A 23264-nucleotide genomic window follows, 5' to 3' on the forward strand; every position below is an offset into this window, starting at 1 on the left:
GTCAGGTGTGCCACACCTTCGTAATAAATATAGTGGCAGCACAATGGACCGTGGAGGGCAGGGGAAAGGGGGGTACGGGCAAGAAACCAACCATGCAGGATAGGCAAAAGAGGCTGTGGCACTATAGCAGACCACTGAGGGCAGAAGAAATAGGCATGCATACCAACATACCTGATTCAGGCATACTCCTGATTTTTATAAGCCTAAAAGGGCTTTACTTTATCTACCTCCTGCCTAAAATCTCCTTTTTTTCAATGTACCTCAATGGGGAAAATCAATTCCTCAGGTGTTTTTTTTTTTCAAAATCTCCCTCTTACTAAGTTCAAAATGTTGGAAAGTATGGTACATTGGATCATGGAAGGCAGGAGGAGTGGGGGTAGGGACATTAACTTGGATAACAGGGCAGGAGGGAGATGGGCAGGGGCACCAAATTGACCTTACCAGGCAGGCATCGGGTTGCATCAGCACAATACACGACACAGGGCAAGTGGGAGGGCAGTGCAGCACAATAGACAATGGAAAGTAATAGGGAAGGGACAGGGCCATGCACATGGACAACAGAGAGCAGAGGGGGAAGAGGCACGGGTAGCAAGCTGACCATTCTGGATAGACATGAGGGACTGTTGCAGCATAACAGACCATGAAGGGCAGGAGGCAGAGGGCACAGGCACAAAAACAGACCGGATAAGGCAGGAAAGGGGGGATAGGGACCTGAACATGGAAAATGGAGGGCAGGGGGCAAGGGCAGGAGCATCAAGCTGACCATGCAAGGCAGGCAAGATGGGCACTGGAAGCACAACACAGAATGGAAGGCAACACTGTGACTATAATGGCACACACACAGACAATAGAGGGAAGGTGGGAGGGGGTCGGGGCATCAAACTGACCACACAGGGCAGGTGGGAGGGGCTGTGGCAGCACAGAAGACCATAAATTGCAAGCAGGAGCTTTAGTGGCAGCACAAGGCCCATGGAGGGCAAGAGGGAGGGGGCAGGGTCAAGCACATAGGACCATGGAGGACGGAAGGGAGGGGTAGGGGTTGGACACAGACAAGAGAGGGCAGTGGAAGAGGCTTTACAATAGACTACGCATGGCAAGCAAGAGGAGCAGTTGCAGCACAACAGAGCATGGAGAGCAGACAGGAGTGGCAGAAAAATGGACCATTGAGGACAGGAGGGAGGAGATAGGGGTATGGAACTCGAACAGGCAGAGGGGGAGGTGGCAGGGACAGGCGGCAGCCATCTGACCCGTCTGGGCAGGTGGAAGGGTCAGTGGCAGCTCAACACAACACTCAGAGTAGATAAGAGGTGCAGGTCCATAGAACATGTGCCCATATTTATACTTTTTTAGCGCCACCTTTGCGTCATTTTTTGACGCAAAAACTGCACAAACTTGCAAAATACAATTGTATTTTGTAAGTTTGCAACGTTTTTGCGTCAAAAAGCGGCGCAAATGCAGCGCTAAAAAAGTATAAATATGGGCCATGGTGTGCAGAAAGAAGGGAGCAGGGACATGCACACAGGCATCGGAGAGCAGGGGAAGGGAGGTTAGGGGCAGCAAGCTAAGCACAGAGGCTGAGCAGGAGGGTAATGATGGGGCATAGAATTGGGCAATGGAGGGCAGGAGGAGTGATGGCAGTGGCAGCACATCAGACCATACAGGGCAGGAGGGAGGGGGCTGGTGCATGGACTCGGACAACGGAGGGTAGGGAGGAGGTAGATGAGGCAGCAAGCTAACTGTTCAGGGAAGGCAGGGGTGCAGTGGCACAACAAAGGTCACACGGCTGTAATGAGGGAGCATGGACTTGCACAACAGATGGCAATGAGGGGGAGGAACAGCAATCTTGGGTGGGGGCAGCACAATGCCAGGCCAAACCCTGCATTCCCCCCAACCCCTACCGTTCATTGTGATGGGCATCTTACTCAATGTAAAAGAAAAAAAAACTAGCAATTCACTGGAAAAAACAAAGGTTACAGGAACGTTATAAATAGGATATAGAATAAAACAAACCTTGAAAATTCACTAAAAAAACAAAGGTTACAGGGACATTATAGTTAGGTTCGAATTTTACATGCACAAAAACATATAAATTCAGCTGTTATAGTTAGTTATTTTAAGTAACTGTAACTGGTGCCCTAAAGATAACTATAACTTGTGCCGTTGCCATGCACTGCTAATTACCTGAGATATTATATCACTCAGGACATCTTCTATGATATTGTGTATAATATCAATGTAAAATTATCAATGAGAAATCTGTGCATAGCAAGGGCCCAAGTTATAATTCTGGTTACCTTAGAGCACGAGTTATAGTTACTTGAAATAACTAACATTAACAGCTTAATGTCTATAGTTTTGTGCATGCAAAATCTGAACCTAACTATAACGTCCCTCTAATCTTTGTTTTTTTAGTGAATTTATATATATATATATATATATATATACATATATATATATAGAGAGAGAGAGAGATTGTGTGTGTGTGTGTGTGTGTTTGTATATACTGTATATATATATATATATATATATATATATATATATATATATGTGCATATATATAGTGGGTGCCTATATATATATATATATATATATAGGCACCCACTTCAGAACAATGCTGGACTAGACCTGCTGTCTGTGTCCTGAGAGGAGCCCTGAAGGACTGGACCTGCTTGTACCCATCACAAAGATGTGATTTCCAAGGGACAAAAGGCTGACCCCCTGTTAAAGCTACAGGAAAACAACAAGCTACAAGACGCCTTTCCTGATATTGACCAGCTGACCCATGGCAATTGGATCTGGACTGTACCCTCTTGCTGGCCCTGTGCCTGATACACTGTGACTCTCTAATTGCCTCCTACAAGATCTTAGGGCTTTAGAAGTGTGCACCTGTGGTAGATTAGGACTTGAAGAACTAAGGCCCTCATTCGGACCTTGGCGGGCGGCGGAGGCTGCCCGCCAAAGTCCCGCCGTCAAAATACCGTACCGCGGTCGCAAGACCGCGGCGGGTATTTTGACTTTTCCCCTGGGCTGACGGGCGGCGCCGAAAGGCCGCCCGCCAGCCCAGGGGGAAAACGACCTTCCCACCATGAAGCCGGCTCGTAATCGAGCCAGCGGAGTGGGAAGGTGCGACGGGTGCTACTGCACCCGTAGCGTATTTCACTGTCTGCTATGCAGACAGTGAAATACTAGCGGGGCCCTCTTACGGGGGCCCCTGCAGTGCCCATGCCATTGGCATGGGCACTGCAGGGGCCCCCAGGGGCCCCGCGACCCCCCCCTACCCCCATCCGGTTCCCGGCGGGAGAACCGCCGGGAACTGGATGGCGGTAGGGGGGGGGTCGGAATCCCCTTGGCGGCGCAGCTAGCTGCGCCGCCTTGGAGGATTCCAATGGGCGGCGGTACACTGGCGGGAGACCGCCAGTGTTGCCGGTCCGACCGCGGCTTTACCGCCGCGGTCGGAATGCCCATTGGAGCACCGCCGGCTTGTCGGCGGTGCTCCCGCGGTCCACCAACCCGGCGGTCATTGACCGCCGCGGTTGGAATGAGGGCCTAAGTCTGAAGGTAAAATCTTTGAGCAGGATGATGCTGGTTGGTGTATCCAACCTTTGCTCCATCGCAGCCACCCTCAAATAGTGCCAAGGGCCCAGTCTACCACGACCATTGAGAATCATTGACACTTTGAGCCTTTTGGAGTTGTTCCTACTTAAAACTTTGAAAATTCATACCATTGGTTACCCTTATTGGATGTGTATGCTTGTGGTGTCATTTTGTTTATTAAAATTTGCTTTCTTTTTAAAATTTGTTTTCAGACTTTATTGTGTTACATTTTGACTTTAATACTGTCGTGGTACTGCAACAAAACTTTACTTATTGCCCTTAGTGAAGTCTGTCTGCTTTGTGACATAGCTTCCAGGGGGTTGAGCTCAGTCTAATTTAGTGACTTTGAGGGCTCACCATGACAACAGTTGTGATTATTCCTTAAGCTAGATGTCACCCACCCCAATTATGAATACAATTTCTAACAGTTAGACATAAATAAACTCTAGTTTCATCATGTCATACAACACTACATTCCCTCAGTTTTGATCATGTCATAAAGTACTGTGTAACCTGAAATGTATTGCAGCTACACCATGCTGCCTAATGCCAGTTTTTGCCATACTCTATGGTAATGCCTAACCTCACTTTGACGTGCCATATAATACTGCCTCCCTTCAGTTTATATCATGGCTTATAGTATTGCCTATAATCATTGTCTGTCATGTGGCACAGTATTCCCTAACCTCAGTTTCTCAATTATCTGACCGGGTGAATATGACAACCATTGGAGCCGTGGATGGGTCATGTTAATCCACAGAAAAGGCCTATCGCCATCAGCATTTGTGCCTTGGTATGATGTTTGTCTTCTTGCATCATATACTGTTCTTGGTTAGACACTCTTGAATTAAATAAGAAGCAGGGGTAAGTGGACAGGTGAGTACTGGTTCTAAAGATGGATGGCCCGGAAGACTTTTTCACTCAAAGCTTGACTGCCTTTGTGCCATACACACATGGATGATGAGTAATTGCAATTGTATTTATATAGCGCTTACTACCCCTGACGAGGGGTAGAAGTGCTTTTCGGCGAGTAGTTTGGAGGGGAATTAGTGGGAGATAAGTATAGGGAAATATGAGTACAGTATTAGTATTATTAGGAGTTTATTTGAGCAGAGGATATGTGAGTATGTTAGTTGAGTTGACTAGAATAATGGAGGGATAGAGGAGGGAAGAATCCAGAAGGGTTAGTTGGGAGTTTATAGTAATAGGATGAGGCTTGGGATGAGTAAAGGAGAGATGGAGGAGGGAAGCGTCTGTGGAAATGGATTAGGGAGATCATAGTAGCAGGAGGGGTTTTGGATGAGTCAAAGGTGAGATAAATGAGGGAGAATTTAGTAGGGTTGATCATGGTAGTAAACTGAGGTTTGTGGTGAGTAGATGCAGTAGAGGAGGGAAGAGCTTACGCAGGGGTATTTTGGAGATGAAAGTAGTAGAATGGGTTTGGGATGAGTCAGAGTGGGGATGGAGGATAGATTGATAGAGGCATAGGAGACAGAGTACAACTTACCAGGAGTAAAATGTATATTATTTTTCATTTATTTATTATTGTGAATATATATATATATATATATATATATATATATATATATATATATATATATATATATATATATACATATATATATATATATATATATATATATTTATTTTGAATTTTTAATTGATGTATTTATTTATTTTTATTATTTAATTAAATATTTATATTTCAAATTTTATTTATAGATTTAATTTTATTTATTTTTATTTATTTTTTCACTAGTACTGTAGGATTAAAGTAATAAATAAATAGATATATGAATACATAGTAAGGGAATATATGTGCAAGTAATATAATAATGGGTATAATAATATGAGAAGAAAAGAAGTATTGTATAAACACAGCCTTTCAAGATTTGTAATATTTTTAATATTTGAAGTTAATTAATAAGTGTAATAAGTGTACTTTTCTAGCATTCATTTATCTTTCCTTAATTTTTGAAAATTGAAACGCTTGCTATTAAATAGTTATGATAACATTTGCTCATTGTGATATAAAAAAGAAAGCGGGGATTCATAAGTATCTAATATAAAAACGTATCTAGGAGCTATGCAATGACATGTTAAGCATAGAATAATATACACTTATATATGCACACACACACATACATATATATATACACACACACACACACACACACACACATATATATATAAATAACCGTAAATATACATTTGTTAAACAGGCGTAAAGAGTATGTGTATAATTTATTATGAAATAGTAACAGTATATATTTCTTAAAAATAATACATATCTGGAATATACACTTAATCAGATTATAAATATTTATCAGCACAGGCATATGCAGTCCATTGCTGTTTTAATATGGTGGTTATGAAGGAAAGAGCCAACTCTTGAGTAGTCTTCTGAAGGCAAGATAGTTATCCGTGAATCTTACATTTGTGTGTAATGAATTCCATAGTTTGGCTGCTTGAACAGAGAACGATGTGCCACCTATTGTCTTTTTCTTGTATGATAGTGTTTTAAGGCGGGGTGCCAATCTTGAACAGAGGTTTTTTCTTTGAATGTATTTGGTTACTTTTATTCTGATTGTTGGAAAGTGGATTATTGGTAAAGGCAGGTAAGTACTTCCACCTAGCAATAGGCTACTAACCCTCACTTAGGTCCAGTTAGGTCTCAATAAATTAAACCCAGCTCAACCCCTGGTAGCTTGGCAAAGAGCGACAAGGCTTAATTTAGGAGACAAGTGTGTAAAGCATTTAAAAATCACAAAACAGTAAATAAGTAAAACACAATAAAAAAATTCAACACCAATTTATAAACATAGATTATATTTTTATCTTTAAAATGACACCAGAATGATTACAATCAGATAAGGGGAACCGGAAATATGAATTTTTAAAGCATTATTTTCTAGCGCATAGAAGCAACTAGCGCTCACAGGGTCAAAAAAGGTCACACTGGACAGTGACAAAGTCCAGAGTTCAGGCCACCCACGAGGTAACATTGTTACACTTACTTTCAAAAGTGTTTCTTGATTCAGGAAAGTGGTCCACAGCACCACCCAAGGGTTCAGAGCCACTGGTTTGCCTCTAGGGGTCTGGGACTATTACTCCCACAATGCACCTCTTCAACTTATGAAGTTGTTCCAAACATGTCCAAACTTCTGGATCTTCTTCCTGGTGTCCTTTTTGGTCTTTGAAGTGTCTACAACTTGATCCAAGATTCTAGAAGCTCTGAGTTGCTCTTTGGGAGTTGGGACTATAGTTCCTAGTATGCACCTAGTCAGAATCCTCAAATAGCCACTACAAGCTGGTCAGCTGGGCTCTGTTTGCAGGAATTGATGCAGGAGACTCTGGGCAGCTCCTTTGTACCTGTAGCAAACAGGGAGTCCCTTGTCGAAGCAGTAGAAGACAGGCAAAGTCCTTTTAGTGGTGAAGCCCAAGTGTGCAGCTGGTACAGTCCTTCAGAGTGCAGTGTCCAGGTGCAGGTCATTGGTCCAGCAGGGCAGTCCTTCTTCTTCTTTGTCTTGTTCCTTGTAGGGATCTGAGGTATGGGTGTAGCTTTGCCATATTTATCCTTGCCCCTGTGTGAAAAACAAGGGGGTCATGGGTATCCAATCACAGACAGGCTCCTTCCCCCTTTTATGACCACTTCCTGGGAAGTGTGGCAAAAAGCAATCCCAGGGAGCAACATTCCTCGAAAATCCAACATGGCTGAAAGTGATTTTTGGAGGTTAGATCTGGCTGAGCCCACCCACTGGTGTGGCTAAAAAATCCTAAACACGCCCCTCTCCTGCCCTCTCCTAATCTAATCAAGAGGACACCTAATTGTCTGGGGTTGCAGGATTTGAGGGAGGTGCTGGGCTGCTCCAAATGTCCTTCCCTGGCCTTTGAAGACCAGTTTGGCCACCATCCCCCCTTCCTGCTTCCCCATCTGCTAAGGCAGATCTCCTCCCCCAGGCACATCCTTTGTGTTCAGCCCAGGCCACTTCACACCTCATCAAGGCAACCTGGCCAGGCTGCCAGATGCAAGCCAATAAGAAATGGGCCATACAGAGCTGAAGTTAGCAACTTTCAGGTAGAGTTTTAAAACTCTTTACCTGAACTAGTTATATTAAATCCAACAATTGTAAGTTGTGGGATTCATTATAACAATTAATTTGATACCAAACTCAAATTAATTGACACTTAAGGGGACTTTATTAATAAAATAAAGTCTCCCCATTTCAGCCTATGGAGGCCATTTACTACAGTGAGGGGAAACAAATTTGGCTATTTTACCTCACCAGGGCTTATAAAACTATTTTCATAAGGTCCTTGCCTATAGTTACATGGCACTCAACCCTAAGGGAACATAGGGCACACCTTAGGGGTGACTTATATGTATAAATCTGGTACTTTAAGACTTTGGAAGTACTTTTAATTCCAAAGTCAAATTTGCATGTACCTTTAGTTTAAAAGTAGCCAGCAAGGCAGGTCTGCCTTTAAAAGGACCCTGGGCACGTCAGCAGTGTACCTATGGGTGCACTACCTATGCTGGGGTCCCTAAACCTACATGCCGTACCATATACTAGGGACTTATAGGTAGGTTGACATAGTCAATTATAATTAGCCTAATTTGCATACTCATTTTACACAGAGCACAGTCCCTATGGCTGGTTAGCAGTACCCAGGGCACCATTAGAGTCAGGAAAACACCAGCACAAAGTCAAAAATATGGGCAAAAAGTTAATGGGCCTCTGAAATCAGCCCTGTTTTCTCACACTGATGAAAAGTGGTCCTGTTCCATGAATAGCTTTGTGTGTGATACAAAGCAGTTTGAAGGTGGATCTTCTGGAATACATGTTATATTCAAGAAATACAAACAAAACCATGACACTACACTCCAGGTTTGCACCACAAATTATGATACCACTGTACCATAAGAAATCCATAGGAGACACTGCTTTCTCAGTTGCCAAGTTCTGGAACTCACAAGCAGCGAAAGCTCTGATTATCCAAGAACATCTACACCTCAGAAGACAGTTGAAAACATGGTTATTTCCAAGTTAACTACATCATCCCACAAACCTGGAATTGAACACAAAAATATATTGCACTTCCATGTTCATTCTTCAGTTTACAACCCACAGATATGGAACAACCCAACCCGCACACTAATTTCTATACCCAAGTAAGCTAAGAAGGGCTGACCTATGGGTATTATATAGTAATGCCAATTTATATTAATATATATATATCTCCTTGCCCACACTAATACTAATACCATAACACACAGCATTGGACAACCAGCTGTAGCCTAATTATCTTGCACTCACATAAGACATATATGCTATGGGTCTTTTCTATCACCCAGTACTGTATCAGCCAAAAAACAGCCATCCCCAACTGAGTCGGTATTGATAGACTGAAGAGATTTGTCCCATACTGCTGGGAACCCCGATGACTCTAATCTAGAGCACCACTGCAGGTCCCAATTACCTACACACTATGGGGGTCATTATGACCCCGTCGGTAGGTGGTAATGTGGCGGTAGTACCCCCAACAGGCTGGTGAGACATACCGCCACATTAAGACATTGGTGGGTTGGCTGCTGCCAACCCGCCAACTTACTATTCCTACTGTCATGGCGGTAGCTGCCACCGGGATGGAGATAAACTCCAGCCCAGCGGCCACTATTTTACTGCCGGAGGCATTTTGAGCCTGTCTACCACCATGGTTTTTGTGGCGTTCACAAAACACCACAAAAACCATGATGGTATGCCCTACCAGTGACAGGGAATTGCTTCCCTGTCACTGGTAGGAGGCTCACCCTCCCCCCAAACACTCCCCAGAAGCCCCTCCATCCATGCTCTCCCTTCTGATCCCCCATACACGCACACACCTGCAGACACGCACCATGCATACACCCACTCACTCACACTGGCATTCACGCATTCATACACGCATACATCCAGTCAGGCTTGCACACATCCGTACCCACATTCACACTGACATGCTCACACACATTCACATTTCCATACTTACACGCATTCACACACCCACGCAAACAACACTACACACACAGACAAATTCACACACACAGTCACACATTCATGCACACAACCCCACACACACAGAACACCCTCCAGCCTCCTCCCCTGTCGGAACCCCAACTTACCTGCATCCAGGTAGTCTTCCATCAGGGAACGGGACGGGGTGCTGCTACCTCCAACAGCACCCGCCAGCAGAACACCGCCAGGCCGTATTATTTGGCGGACGGATGTTAGCTGCAACGAAGGTCTTTTGGCGGCCGTCGGCGCAGCAGTAGGCGGCATTTACCACTAATATCAAAATGAGGGCCTATGATTGGTTCTTAACACCTCACAATGACATTCAGAAAAGTGAGTATAGTAACAAAGCCCATTCCAGCAGGTGTCCTACACCAATTCTCTCTCCAACCATGCCCAGCGAGAACCAAAAATTTGAAACAAATTATCAGGTAGGACAACCCAGTGCAGTAACCAGCTAAATTGACAATGATAATAAGAAAGACATTAAGGACCTGCAGAGCTACCAGCAGATTGAAAACTATAAACTGTGTCTTTCTCTTACACCTCTTCATCAATCACGCTGCCCCCATAACATGGTAACTACACCCGTGTTCCAAGGTATGGTAACTGAACCCCAGTTGTCATCACTCATGACATGGCATCACTTCCTACGAGGGATTAGAAAGCAAAGACAACATCCTTCCAACCATACACCCTACTCAGTGTAGCTTGCTGCCCATGTAGGCAAGTGCTTCAGTACCCCGTATAGGGGAAGTATTCTGGTGTATTCTGTCCACTAATGCATAACTTTCATTAATTTCTTTATTTCACATTCCCTTTTATCCTGCTGTGTATTCCCATATTTTAGCTCTGGCTTGGCTCACACTTAAAACACGAGAAGGCTAGAAGGCTGAGGGTTATAAATGTTGACGGTTGGTCATTCGAGTGAGGTGAGAGATGAAAGGTAGATCCCTCTCACAAAATCTTATAGCTAAAGGAGTTTTTTTTTCTCTACTACATTACTTAAGTTTGGCGATGAGGTGATTGATTATGGTGACCCCCTACCACGATTTCAACAATTGTGACTGAGCGCTGGAAGATTGTGAAGCACTGTGACCTCACCAGAGAGTTAATGCTGGTCAGACCTGCCTTGCCTCAGCCGACCTGATGTGAAGCAGCTGTGCGCTGAATCCGTGTGTTCCGCTTCACTTTTTGTGGGCGGATCCACATTGGGAACTCTGCCTGTTAAAGGTACGCCCCTAGGTGGAGTCATTTGTGGAAATCCTTAGAGCCTGTGAGGAATCCACAGAAATGCAATCCTTGTTTCGAGGCCACTGCAATTTTGTGTGACTAATTATTCTATGCAAGCTGTGTTTTCCAGAAAGAGAGAGGCCATTTTATGTGGGGCAATTTTGTGTGAAAATTTCAAGTCAAGCTCCGAGTGAACTAATAATTGAGTTTAGTGTGGCCATACTGTTTTGGAACAATTTTGACTTAACCCACTAAGACTATTGAGATATGGTACAGTAATAATATATGTTCATACATTGTGGGTGTTTGAGATAATTAGTTTTCCTCTCAAGTTACAGAAATACAATTAAATACACCATTAATGTTCATTGCAGAGCCATCAGTTCCATGGAAAAGGTAGAAGGAGGAATTTTGCATGTGTATAAAAGCAAGTGAAGGTGATAAAATGCCAGCAGAGATAATGAAATGTATATTGTTGCAATTCTTTGGCTCAGAAGGGCAAGACGTATTAGGTCATTGCCTAAACCCGAGGCCCCTGAGGGTGGAAATGTACTTAATGAGTTTGATGAGGCAATTCAGAGATTGAATTGTCAAGTTTAAGTCTACTATAAGACCTACCTTAAAGAGGTATCATTTTTACACAAGGAGGCAAAAGGAGGAAGAAACCTTTGATGAATTCCATACAGTGCACAGACGTTTGGCAATACAACTAATGAAACATTTTGCAACCAACTGATGGCTAATACAAACAAAAAATGTATACAAGAAAGGTTGTGGATATTGGGTGATGCAATCTTGATGAAATTATCACCTCTTCAAAAGCTATTGATCTTTCTACTATTGTAGAAAAGAGGTGAATAAATCTTGCACAAGTAGGAAAAAAATTAGTTGTGTTACCACAACTGTAAGCTCAGTAAACATTATACATTTAAAAATTGGAGGAATGAAAGTAAAATAGTATGTTACAGATGTGTTGATTCCTCACAAGTGGCGTCCTCATGAAATTGTCCTGCAGGGAATATAGAACGCAGTGTATGTCAAAGGGAAGGACATGTTGCAAAAATGTGCATTGAAACAAGGACAAAAAATAAGCCATGTTTTGACCAAGTGATGGGGGATCCATCTAGTGATATGGGCATGTCCATGGTGGAGGATGTTATGACTAAGAAATTGGTACTTATGTTACAAGAAAATGAAAGATAAAGTATTGATGAAGTTGTCAAACCTCAAATGTGCTCCATACATGTATGTGATAGACTTCTGTTGTTAATGGCTGATTGTGGGTCTCCTTTCACCATTATTACAAAATCCTACCTATTTTGATGCACAACCTTGTGATGACTCTGACCTCCTGGTCAGCGTCTGATGCCCTCCCCTGTGCAGCTCTACTTTGGCTGCTGCTGCTGCCTCTGCTTCGAGAAAACTGAGCGTGTGCCTGACTCTCAGTTCGAGGCCCTCCTCCACCCGCAGGCCCCCACCTGCGCCTTATCCCTGGTGGCCTAGTGGCCATCTGCAAGTGAGTATCTTCTGTTTCTCTTTACTTCTGCCTTTAAATAGTTTTTTTTTTACCTCTGTTTTTATTTTCTGTCTTTTATTCCATCTTTTTCCCTCTTGTCTCTTTCTCTCTCATTTAACTCTCCCTGCGTTTTCCCCTTGCTGCTACTGCCCCTGCGGCACACCTCCCTCCCCCCCTGCAAAGCACTTTTCCTGCCCTCCTGCCTCCCAGCTGACTGGACCCCCCCCCCCACCTGCCTCCCCATCTTAATGGCGGCAACTGTGTGGCTGCGAAGCTGGCGCACCAAAACCGTGCTAGAGGCAAGCCCATCTGCACCTCTCCGCACCTGGATCGTGCCCAGCGCCACGGACCCTGGTCGTCGATCCATCTGCCGGTTCGCCACCAACACTCTATGTGCCCTCAACACAGGAAGATCCTCAGCCTGCCACCTAGCCGACCCCAGCAACACTTATGGACCTTTTTCATGCTGCGCAAGCTCCCACACCCACCAAGGACCACCTCACGATCCTGTACCAAGTACGGACTACCACCTCAAGTGCATACTCCTCAATACATGCTCCCTCGTCAAGCATGCAGTAGAAGTCTGGAACCTACTCGACTCGACAGCCCCGGATGTTGCCTTCTTCATAGACACATGGATCACACCCACCTCTGCCCCGGACATCGCCATGGCCATCTGAGATAACTACAAAATCATCCACTAGGGCAGAGCCAACCGGCATGGAGGAAGCATTGCCATAGTCTATAAAAACAACCTCTGCCTGACAACCACTAACGAATACAGTCTCAGTCAACCCATAAACACCTACACTTCCAGATTCAGACCAACCCCAACTCCTGCCTCCATGGCACACTCATCTGCAGTCCGCTCGGACCCCAACCCCAATTCTGCGAAGACATCGCCTACCTCGTCGCCCTCCATGCGCTCACCTCCTCCATCTACATCATACTCGGCGACCTCAGCTTCCATCTTGATACCCATGATGACCCCAACACCACAAACTTCCTGGACATCCTCACAACACTCAGGCCCTCATTATGACATTGGCAGTAAATCCCACTTACCGCCATGCTGACTGCTGCCAACACACCACCGCCTCAGCCGATATCCGTTCACCATATTATGACACGCACACACACACCAATCCATCACTAGTCAGCCACAAACACAACTTCCCCACACCAAAGGTCAGTGTTAAACTGGCAGTATCAAAACCCACACCGTTAAACCAACAGAACTACGCCCACCACATTATGACCCACGAATCACCACGGCGGACATTCAACAGCGGTAAACCATTGGCGGTACATACCACTGCCATCAAAATACACACACTCATACAAAACAACACCACATTGGACAATTCAAACTACACACACCTAACACCCATACACACACCACACCCACACAACCACACCACTATAAAACACACACCCACATTACCCGCAACCCCTTATGAATACCAACCATTGGCACGAGATAGACACCACGACCACAGACAAGACCAGAGGCACACACCACCATCACCTATACACCACCCACACACCCCACATCACACACCCCAACACATCACCCTGCATACCCTCACCCACAATACTCAACCAACACCCATGGCACCACAATGACACCCCAGATTCCCTGAGGAGGAGCAAAGTTTCATGGTAGAGTAAATCATCAGGGTAGAGCCACAGCTATTTGGAGTACAAGTGCAGCAGATATCCATTGCTAGGAAGATGGAGATGGAGCTATGGCGAAAGATCGTGGACAGGGTCAACGCCGTGGGACAGCACCCCAGAACAAGGGATGACATCAGGAAGAGCTGGAACGACCTATGGGGAAAGGTACGTTCCAGTTCAGCAAGACACCAGCTCGCTGTAAAGAGGACTGGCGGTGGATCCCCACCTCCTCCCCCACAACTAAGAACATGGGAGGAGCAAGTCTTGGCAATCATGCTTCCTGAGGGCCTGGCAGGAGTAGCAGGAGGTCTGGACTCTGGTAAGTCAACTCTTTACTACTTTCACCCCCCTACCTGCATGCCATCACATACCCCAACCCTCACCCTCACTCCCATTACACCACCACCTCCCTCACACCCCACCATCACAACCCATTCATCCCAATGCCAAGCCCTGCATGCACCACCAATGCATGAACACCCCTCACAGACCTGCATGGACACCTGTCACTAAAGCATGCAGTGACAGGGTCAGAGATAATGGAGGCTTGTAGACGTTGTAGTAGTTTATGGTTTTATTTATTTTTCGTAAAGTTATCTGTTACAGTCTTTTTATACGAGTCTTTTTCTCTCTCTCTCTTCTGGTACGTCTTTATCTTCTTGACTCTGATCTGTCTTTCTTTTCTCTTTCTCTTTTCAGATGGAATCTCAGGTACCATCCTGGAGGTGCATAGGAGGAAAGAAGAACATAGAAGACCCTTAGGAGGTAGTTATTGTTTACTTCTTCTCTCTCTGTCTTCTCTGACTTTTGTTTTCTTTCTCCTATTTTTCTTTCCTTCATGTATGTTCTCTTTCTCTTTCCTTCCTGCCTTTCTTTTAGCTTTTTGTTGTCAATACCTTTTCTACTCTTGACTTTCTCTTTCCTTTCCTTTGGACTTTCTGTCTTGCTTCCTTTTTCCCAGGGCTCTTCTATAACCACTGTCCGTGATATCTGGTCTTTCTGTACTTCTCCTTTTCTTTCTGTTACTAGCGATCCTATCTGCTTTGTATTCCTCAGTTTTTCTTTATAGCGTCCCTACATATAGATGCGTCTTTATGCTAATAACATATTTTATACCCCGTGTCACGTGATATTACAAAAACAAACAAAAAAAACCCTTGTTTTTGTGCGCCCCCCCTTCCGTGATGAATTCCTTTCGGGCCCCACTCCCCCTTCTGTTTAATTAACAAAAACAAATCCCCGCTTCCCATTTCGGCAGTGGCCCGTACCTGACTGGGCCACATTTTTCCCAGAACGTGGCCGGTCTGTTCACTTCTTCTTTCGTCCCGGACGTCCTCCATTTCGGGGTTGATGGACACCTCTCCTCCTCTTCGTCTTCTACCGGCGTTCAGCCCTGAAGCAGGTCCATCCGTCCCGCATTCCTTCGTCTGCACTTCTGTTCCTCCTGGGGAAAACAACGACTTCTTTTCGTCATCCTGCTCGGGGTTTAAAACCCCTCTAGAGTCCGCGCCATTCATGCGGATACGCTGCCCAACCACTGCCTCCTCTTCCGGGTCAGCGAGGATACCGTCGTCAGTGCCCCCGGGGCACTTCCTCCTCGCATCTAGGTTCCGCGGCCCGTTGCACATGCACACAAGAGAGAATCAGCTAGCCCACCACAATACAACTCATACAAGGTAAAGCTGCCAGAGCTATAACAGCCATAGAGGGCAAAATGTCACACACAGAAACAATAACACTGCATTTACATCCCCACAGGTATCCTGGCCAATGTCACCGGAGAAGAGGTGCCAGCAACATTCAATCCCCCCACAGAAGAGGCCCACAGTGATGACAGTGACTCTGCTCGCCTGGATCTGGATGTCCAACCTGGCCCATCAGGGACCTCCGGACAGTCGTTTACCTAGGCACAGTCACACACCACCACAGAGCCTCCCCCCTCAGGAAACACCACCGCAGCACCCACCCAGCGTGCCCATACCTCTGCCCCGGGACACGTCAATCAGTGTCCACCACTACAGGGGCCCCAGGGCACACCAAAGACCCAAGACAATCAGGGACCTGGGGTCAGTGGCAGTGGGCACATGGTTCAGGGGACAGAGGCACAGGACAACAGGGAAGCTGGGAGGGCTGCTATGTGCCAGGGGGAGGACAGGACCAGGGAACCGACTCTCCAGGAGGCACTCACTGAGATCCTGGGAGCATACCAACATTCCCAGGATACGCTGGGCCAGATCCTGGACAATGTGCATGAGAACAGGCGGCTGCAGGAGGGACAGTACCAGGGGATCAGGGAGGACTTGAAGGCCATTAACAGCACCATGGTCTCCATTGCAGGGGTGCTGGCAGACATGGCCAACATTCTGAGGGAGGCAGCCTCACAACAGCGGGCCCCTGCCAGTAGCCAGACTACTGAACAGCCCTCCACCTCTGCTGCTAGTGGACAGGAAGCCCCGTCACAGGACCAACAGGTCACCAGCACTCCTCACACTGCAGAAGGAGAACCACCCCTCAAACGTTCCCTGAGATCCAGGCAGAAGCCAGAGATTATTGCCAAGATGCCTGCCAGGAAATAAGACTCTCCTGATTGTCACCCTTGTGTCCCACTCTGTCACCCTGTCCACCTTGAACTGCCATTGCTCCACTTCCTATTACCCCTTGTACAATGCACCTGTGCTACAAATAGACTGGAACTATACCCTGGACTTTCCTCCATCATCACCCCATCCCATTGCACTTCTCCCTTTTATTCATAGCACTGCAATAAACACACTTTGAGCAAATACAAGTATGGAGTATGTCAAATGATTTAAGTATGTATTCGTTAACAAGGTTTAAACATTGCAATTCAACTGTACAGTGATGTTTACATAGGAAAGACCTGTAGCTGGCATCAGTGAACACACCAAGAGCAATTGTGGGGTACCAACATCTGCAAAAAGAGTTGCCAAAGAGTACAGTGAGTGGCCATAGAAGTGGGAAATCACAGCCTGCCAGTTACAATGTGAAACAAAAAACTTGCAATGAAATGTGAAGTTCCACTGTCTTACCTGTGTGTCATTGGAAGTATTGATGTATCACTGCAGTACTGTTGTCCTCATCCTCATCCTCTGCCTCCTCATCTTCACTGTCTACAGGGTCCACTGCTGCCACACGGCCATCTCCAGCCTCCTCCTCCTGCAGAAAAGGCAAGGTTGTGCAACATACAGCATGCCACGATTATCTGGCAGACCTTCTTGGGTGAGTAGCACAGGGATCCGCCAGTCAGATGGAGGCACCGAAACATGGCCTTCAGGAGGCCAAATGTATGTTCAATGATCCTTCTGGTTCGCCCATGTGCCTCATTGAAACGTTCCTCAGCCCTTGTCCTGAGATTTCTCACAGGGGTCAGTAGCCATGATAGGTTGGGGTAACCTGAGTCACCTGCAAATATAGTTGGACAACTGTTAGCCACACACTATCCCTTATGGCCCTATACCCTTACACCAGCATCCATTGGGTGGGAACCAGGGCTCACCTATTAGCCACACCCTGTGCCTCTGGAGTTAGGCATCACATTTGAGATGCTGCTATTCCTCAGGATAAAGGCATCATGCACTGACCCAGGATACTTAGCACTGACGTGGGAGATGTACTGGTCCGCCAAACACACCATATGCATATTCATCGAGTGAAAACTTTTTCGATTTCTGAAGACCTGTTTATTTTGCCGGGTGGGGGGGAGGGACAAATGCAATATGTGTTCTATCAATCGCCCCAATGATGTTGGGGATATGTCCCATTGCATAGAAGTCAGCCTTCACCGTGGCCAAATCCTCCACCTGGGGGAAAACAATGTAGCTGCACATGTGTTTAATCAGGGCATCCAGCACTCTTGTCAGCACTATTGAGAACATTGGCTGTGACATTCCTGCTGCCAAGACCACTGTCACTCGGAAAGAACCGGTTGCCCAGAAATGGAGCACAGATAGGACTTGCACAAGAGGGGGGATCCCAATGGGGTGACGGATAGCAGATATCAGGTCAGGCTCCAATTGGGCACACAGCTCCGTGATTGTGGCCCTGTCAAGTCTGTAGGTGAGGATAATGTGCCTGTCCTCCATTGTTGCCTAGTCCACCAGGGTTCTGTACACGGGGGATGTCTCCATCTCCTATTCATCCACAGCGGTTGCAGTCTAAAGGACAAAAGAGTGAGGAGCCTGTCATAAACTGTACTTTGTAGCCACTACAGTTCAATGCATGATATGAATTTTACGTGTATTAGTGGCAAATGTCCTGTATGTACAATTGTGATCTGTGACGCATTTATGATCCATGCATTGCCCCCCCCCCCTTGTAATGGTGTCCACCTGTCCTTTATGGAGAGAGGCGGTCAGGATCCGCCGTGCAACGCCGCATTGGATAATATTGGGCCCTATGAGGTACAGTGGCCAATGGTGATGTACACCGGCGGTGACGGTATGCACCGCCGCGAACGTTACCGCCATTTTCTATCTGTTCACTCACTTGCTATCTGACCTTCAACAGGAGAGGACCTACACTGCATGTGCTGCTGAGACCTGTGTCTGGATCCGACCATGGCCCATGTGACTGGGAAAAGGGCCCCTGTCTTCACTTTAGAGGAGTTAGAGAGACTAGTGGATGGGGTCCTACCCCAGTACGGACTGCTGTATGGGCCTCCAGACCAACAGGTGAGTACACAGTGAGCACGTTGCATGGGACATGAATGCATGGAGTGCTGTGTGTGAAGGCCTCGTGTAGGGGTGGGTTGGTGGATGGGCCCTGGGCAGCATGCAGCATGTATGCTGGGCAATGTCTGTGATGGGAAGCGCTATGGCTGGCCATGAGTGTAACAGCCAGGACGGTCTAACTAATACCTTTCCCTGTGTATATTTCGTCAGCAGGTCAGCACCCATCAAAAGAAGGGTATATGGCGTGCCATCGCCAAGGAGGTCGGACCCTGGGGGTCTACAGCAGGCGGAGCACCCTCTGTCGGAAACAGTGGGAGGGCCGGAGATGCTGGGCACAGAAGATGGCGGAGGCCCAGCTGGGGATGGACCTCCCAACGAGGAAGGGGTGTCGAACCCTGACCCTCCCCTGATGGCCCGCATACTGGTGGTGGCCTATACGGAGCTGGATGGGTGCTTAAGGGCATCACAGCAGCCACAAGGGGGTGAGTACAGTGCCCATCATTACTACTTACGCATGGTGGGGTGGTCTCCGGGTGGGGGATGTACGTCTGTGGGTGCCCCTAGGCCAGGCCTGACATTGCAGAGTAGGTTCCATGTGGGGCATGGATCCGATGTGAAATTCCTCCAACCTAGCTAATAGGTATCCACTACTGGGCAGGGCTGTCTGGGTCCCATGTATGCTGCAGTTGGTGGTATGTCTCCCTCCCCGTGCCCTGGTGACTAGCATTGTTACTGGTAGTGCATTGCCTAGTGCGTAGGGCTGTTCCCTGTGTGTGAGGGTACTGTGTACGCCAGCAGTGGTGTAGGTGCAGCCATTGACCCAGTGTATCCTTTGTCCCTCCCCCCCTTTTATTTTGTCATCCTGTCCTTATGTGCATAAGCATAATCTGGCGGAGGAGCAGAGGCACCGGCGACGGAGGGAGCTACATCACACAGTACCAAGGAGGTAGAGTCAACCGACAGTGAGGGCACCAGTAGGACAGAGGGCGAGGGGAGCACCACGGCGGAGACATGAGGGGACAGTTCGGACACGGATACCTCCTCTGATGGAAGCTCCGTGGTGGTGGCGGACACCTCTGTGTCCACCCCCAGCTACCGGTACAGCCGCCACCCCTGTACCAGCACCACCCACCCAGCAGTCCCTCAGTGATTTGCCCGTGGCCGCTCACCTAGGAGGGTGGGCATCTCCTTCGCCCTAGGCACCTCAGGCCCTGCCCCAGTTAGCCCTGCTGCCCTGAGTGAGGAGACTATTGACCTTCTGCAATCCATCTCTGTTGGGCAGTCAACCATTGTGAATGCCATCCAGGGGCTGGCAGCCCAAATGCAACAGGTCAATGCATTTCTGGAGGGCATTCACACTGGCTTGGCGGCCCAATAGAGATCAATCCAGACTCTGGCCTCCTCACTGATGGCAGCCATTGTCCCTGTTTCCACCCTCCAACTTCCTCTACCCAAACCCATTCCCCACAACCCCAAACTATCCCAAGCACACAGGCAGATGAACATACACACAAGACAACACACAAGTGTGGCACAGGCAAACACAGGCACCACACTTCATCCCACAGGCACTCACACAAAAAACATCCAGATGCAGACATACCAATATCCACTGCCTCCACTGTGGCCCCCTCCTCCTCCATCTCCCTCGCAGTTGCGTCAACACCCATACCCGCATGCACTACATCCTCACCCACTACCTCCATCACCAGCACACCTATCACAACACACACCTCACTGGCAGTCACCACCCCAACATCCATGCACACGTCCCCTGTGTCCTCTCCCACTGTGTCTGTCCCCCCCCAAGATACACAAACGCAAGCACTCAGACACCCAACAGCCATCCACCTTACAGCAGCATCCACCCCATGCACCTGCACCCAAACACAGCAGACAGACACCTCCTACAACCACTCCCTCTTACTCCACTCCCAAACCTTCTCCCTCTTCCCGCCCCAATGTCCCTAAGAGGCTTTTCCTCTCCACCGTTGACCTCTTCCCTACCCCTCCCCCAACCTGCACATCTGACCAGGGTGGGTAAAACCCAAGCAAGCACCTCCACCACCCAGTCCACGGGCCCAGTAGTGTCCACAGCAACTCGTGGTGGGAAAGGATCCCGGGCACCAGGCAGCCACACGGAAAGGGTGCCTGCCCCAAGTGCTGCCAGGAAGGGCAAGGAGCCACCCCCAGCTGCTGCAAGGAAGGGCAAGGTGCCACCCCAAGCAGCTGAAAGGAAGGGCAAGGAGCCACCCCCAGCTGCTGAAAGGAAGGGCAAGGAGCCACCCCCAGCTGCTGCACCGAAGGGCAAGGAGCAATCCCCAGCTGCTGCCAGGAAGGGCAAGGGGCCTGCACCAGCAGGCAGAAAGGACAAGGGCCCTTGTGCTGGAACTCAGTTGGAGCCCCCACCACCAACCGTGGTGGTGCAGCTGTCCGAAGCTGCAGGGGATGGGCTGGAACCTCCCTCCACCACCACCAGCAGCAGCAGTAGCACCGCCACCAGCACCACCACCAGCACCACCAGCAGTGGGCAGCCGTCTGAGGCTGCAGGGGATGGGCTGGAGCCTCCCCCCACCACCATCAGCAGCACCGCCACCAGTACCACCGCCACCAGCAGTGTGCAGCCGTCCGAGGCTGCAGAGGATGGGCTTGAGCCTCCCCCCACCACCACCTGCAGCAGCACCACCACTGAGCAGGTGTCACCGCCGGCGGACGGTCTGTAATACTGCATCCGTGGGCTGTTGTGCGGCCTACCCCCTGCAAATCCTGTGTGTATGACACCCAGCTGAGAGACTGTGACCTTGCACTCCCCAAGATCTGAATCACAGGGCACAATGGCCCCTCCAGATCCAGTCGGTATGGCACCCACTCACCCACCCCATCCTCCCCAAGATCAGAAGCACAGGGCACAATGCCCCCTCCAGAGCCAGTTGGCAAGTCACCCACTTGAGAGACTGTGGCCTTGCACTCCCCAGGACCAATCACAGGGCATGTTGCCCCCTGCAGAGCCAGTGGGCAAGTCACCCACTTGAGAGACTGTGGCCTTGCACTCCCCAGGACCAAGCACAGGGCTGGCCTTGCACTCCCCAGGACCAAGCACATGGCATGTTGCCCCCTCCAGGACCAGTGGTGTTGTTCCATCTTCCGTCTGAGGTGCCCCCCCTTCCCCGTCCCACTGAGGTGCCTGCCTATTTTTGAACTAATGCCCCTGCAGTGTTCTCTCTGTGTTGTTGCAGGAGTCAAGTGGGGCCTTGCACTTTGTAATGTGGCCCTGTGGCCCATGCACATTGAGGACTGGCCAGTGTCCCTTGTTTGTACATGTGTATATACTTTTCGATTGCATTTTCGCATTTCTACTTTATTTATATTATTACACTCACTTACATCTATTCCTATGGTCCTTTCATTATTCCTGAAGGGTACGGGGTATATATATGTTATGTTACTGCATCTGCTTGTGTGTATGGTGTTGGGGGTGGGGGTTTTGCGTGTGTGTGTGTCACTCTTTTTTCCCTCCCCCCTCCCCTGTGTGCTAGGCAGCTATATTTACCATGGTCGTCTTCGCCGTCATTGTTGTTCGTGGGGGAGCAGGACGTAGAAAAGCCATCAACCAGTAACTCACCAAATTCCTTGAGACACACCAAATCCTAGACCCATCCCAATCCGAATTCAGAAGCCACCGCAGCACTGAAACAGCACTCCTAACAGCCACCAACAACATCCGCATACTACTAGACCATGGAGGCAGGGCCACACTTATCCTTCTCGAGTTACCTGCTACGTCTGACACCGTCTCACACTCCACCCTCTGTGACAGACTACACAATGCCAGCATCCGAGATAAACCACTGGATCAGATCAGGTCCCTCCTCACTGGAAGAACACAGTGTCAGATTACCGCCGTTCACGTCTGAACCCAAAGACAGATGCTGCAGAGTGCCCCAGGGATCATCACTCAGCCCAACTCTTTTCGACATCTACATGGCCTCACTAACCAAGATCATCAAACAACGTGGGCTGAACATAATGTCCTATGCTGACAACAACCAGCTGATCCTCTCCCAGTCCGATGACTCTGCAAAGGCCAAGAGAAATTTCCACAATGGGATGAGAGTAGTGGCCGCCTGGATGGAAGCCAGCTGCCTCAAACTCAACTCAGACAAGACAGAGATCCTCATAATCGGCTCCACCCATTCTTCCTCGAATGACTCCTGGTGGCCCACTGCACTGGGAAATGCCCCCGCTTCACGGACCACGCACGCAATCTGGGCATCATCCTCGGCTCTTCTCTAACCATGACCTGCCAAGTCAACTCCGTCTCATTGTCATGCTTCTGCCTCATCGTCATGCTTCCACACCCTGCAACTCCTGCAAAAGCTTTTCAAGTGGATCCCCTTCTACACGAGGAAGACAGTCACCCACACACTCATCACTAGCAAGCTGGACTATGGTAATGCACCCTATGCTGGCATCACCAAAAGACTACAATCAAGACTACAAAGA

This window comes from Pleurodeles waltl, unplaced genomic scaffold, assembly GCF_031143425.1.
Source record: "Pleurodeles waltl isolate 20211129_DDA unplaced genomic scaffold, aPleWal1.hap1.20221129 scaffold_39, whole genome shotgun sequence".
Classification (NCBI taxonomy): domain Eukaryota; kingdom Metazoa; phylum Chordata; class Amphibia; order Caudata; family Salamandridae; genus Pleurodeles; species Pleurodeles waltl.